General features: G+C 33.4%; 1 long non-coding RNA gene across 1 annotated transcript; it reads left to right on the top strand.

The window, feature by feature from the left end:
• Positions 1-436: 436 nt before the first annotated feature.
• On the top strand, positions 437-1,347 carry LOC140344995 (uncharacterized). Its single transcript, XR_011923726.1, has 2 exons — positions 437-799; positions 894-1,347. It is a non-coding gene; the product is annotated as an uncharacterized lncRNA (long non-coding RNA).
• The last annotated feature ends 1,126 nt before the right edge of the window (positions 1,348-2,473 follow it).

The raw sequence follows: 2,473 nt of genomic DNA, 5'->3' as shown, positions 1-2,473 counted from the left end.
GGAAGTCCACTTTAGGAAACCCAAATTTTTAAATCCTGTACTTAATAGATCTAACCATGAAATCTTTACAAAATGGTGTTTATCAAAGACACTTCCCAGATTAATTTAATTTATTTACCAACCCAAAGTAAGAAGGTAATCTTGTTAGCGCAGAATGCAGAATTGAGGAGAAAGAGTTCACACTTTTATATAATTTATTTTGTTTTCCCAGGAGAAGGATAATCCTAACACTGAGTTCAACTTTCCAAACCTTGTTGTCACAGTGATAAACCTTTTCTTAGCCGGAACAGAAACAACTAGTACAACTGTAAGATTCAGCTTTAGGGTTTTGCAAAAGTATCCTGACATTTTAGGTAAGTATGATTAAAGGCATTCTTTTTTTCTGTTGAGAAATATTTAAATTTGATCATATGCTGAGTTTTACAGAAAGCTTCATTAGGTGGACTTCACTGGTAGGATGAACAGGTGGGACTTTGTGGGGGGACTATAAAAATGTGTTGCTGTACATATTTTTGTTTTGTCATTTTATTAGGAGTTCATAGTTGTACTTTGTTTAACTCCTCTTTTAAATACATTGTAATAAAAAAAAGCTCACAGATGTGTAAGATGTTTTTTCTTTATAATTTAATCTTTCTAAATCTTTAACTCTTTTTAAAGGGCACTACCATTTTTCCACTTTTGACCTCTGTCCTGAAGGATCCCAAACATTTTCAGTTTCCACACAAATTTGACCCAAATCATTTTTTGGATGAGAAGGGTGGATTACAGAAAAATAAGGCATTTTTACCATTTTCTGCAGGTAAACATTTGAAGTAGGTGGATGGATGATAATGGGATATTTATTCTTTCAGATTTACAGTCAATATCATAATTGTCTTGTGCTTCTGTTACAGGAAAAAGAATCTGCATTGGGGAAGGGATGGCAAGAATAGAGATCTTCATATTTTTTACTTCTATTCTGCAAAACTTTAACCTAGAATCTGAAGAGGACCCCTCAGAGATTGACATTTCTCCAATGCCCAACAGCAACAGTAGTGTTCATCGACCTTATGATATACATTTGGTCCCCAGATAATCTCACCGCCTGCTGGTTTGGCCATGGCTGGGAAGATTGTGAAGTTACCTTTTAGTGATTCTTTTGTTTTACAACAATGCCCGTCAAACGTGAAACATTCAGAGACTGGACAGTAGTCAGTTAGGTGCACTGAGTGAATATTCTGTTTCTAGTTACACATAGAATATTGAAGAAAGGATCTGCTCTCCTTACTACATGAAAACCTTTAATTCAGTCTAATTATTTAGCATTATAAATGTCTGCGGCTTGAGAATAAAGTTATTCATCTAAAATGTTTCTAGATTTTTATTTCTTGATGATATAACTCATCTAAAGCCAATACATTTGTTTTTTTTTAATTTTGTGGTGAGAGGTTAGAACTTTTTCAGGTTCTCATTGTTATCTTTAGGTCAACAGACGAGAAAACATTTTACATTGGGTACACTTGTTCTAGTGACTAATGACCAAGAGGGGATTTCCAACACCTTGTACTGATTTTCTTGAATAACCTATTGTTTTCTCAAAACAGGATGTAAAAAAAAAAAAAAAACACAATCCAAGGAACACGAATTGCCAGAAAGATAATCGCAAATAAAAAAAGGCAATGCTGGCTCTAGTTTTAAGGCGCAGGACATTTCTTTTTTGTTCATCTCATTAAAGAACTGACTAGTGTTAGAATGCACAGCAGGGATCTATTGATTCTGATATAGTAAGGTTTGCAACAAATCCTTATTGTTGTTTTTTTTGTTCCTTTTTTTAACAAAGAACCCTTACCAATGTATGACAGATAAAAAATGGTAACGATTTATAAAAAAAAAAAGGAATATAAAGAACAGACTGAACACTGACAAATTTATGTTCTTTTTAATGGAATACCCATGGTTAGATAAAGTCTCATAGTGTGCAATGGTAATTGGTGAAATGTACCTATGAAAACAATGCCTTATTTTATTACTACATGGACAAAACATTATGGAGTATTGGTTTTTCCAAAGCATAACCCAGCCATGGGTAAACAATATTTCAGAGAACTGGAAGGACAAAAGGGCAAGAGTTCACTTTGACACGGTTCAGTTTTTATCATTGAAAAGTGAAAACCTGGGAAAAAATAAACCTCCTTCAGTGATATTCATGTAATGTCAGTAGCATTATTCAACTCAACTTAACATTCAAGGACACCTGTCTGCTGGACCTAAATAATATACTGTATAAAATAATACTGTACTTTAATATTGCATTGGAAGGCCATATATCACTACTACTGTAGATAGATGTGTGTGTGGTGATTATTTAAATGCATGAAATATGTATCAGTTTTTAATTTTCAAATACTTAAGTGTGAATATGCATACAATTTTATAATTAAAGTAAATTATGAATGCTGCAGTCAGACTCATCCATCCTTCCCACCGCTCCTCT

The sequence above is a fragment of the Pyxicephalus adspersus genome, unplaced genomic scaffold (assembly GCF_032062135.1).
Source record: "Pyxicephalus adspersus unplaced genomic scaffold, UCB_Pads_2.0 Sca301, whole genome shotgun sequence".
NCBI lineage: Eukaryota > Metazoa > Chordata > Amphibia > Anura > Pyxicephalidae > Pyxicephalus > Pyxicephalus adspersus.
Note: the sequence above shows the minus strand (reverse complement) of the source record. Positions and strands in the feature narration are given on the sequence as shown.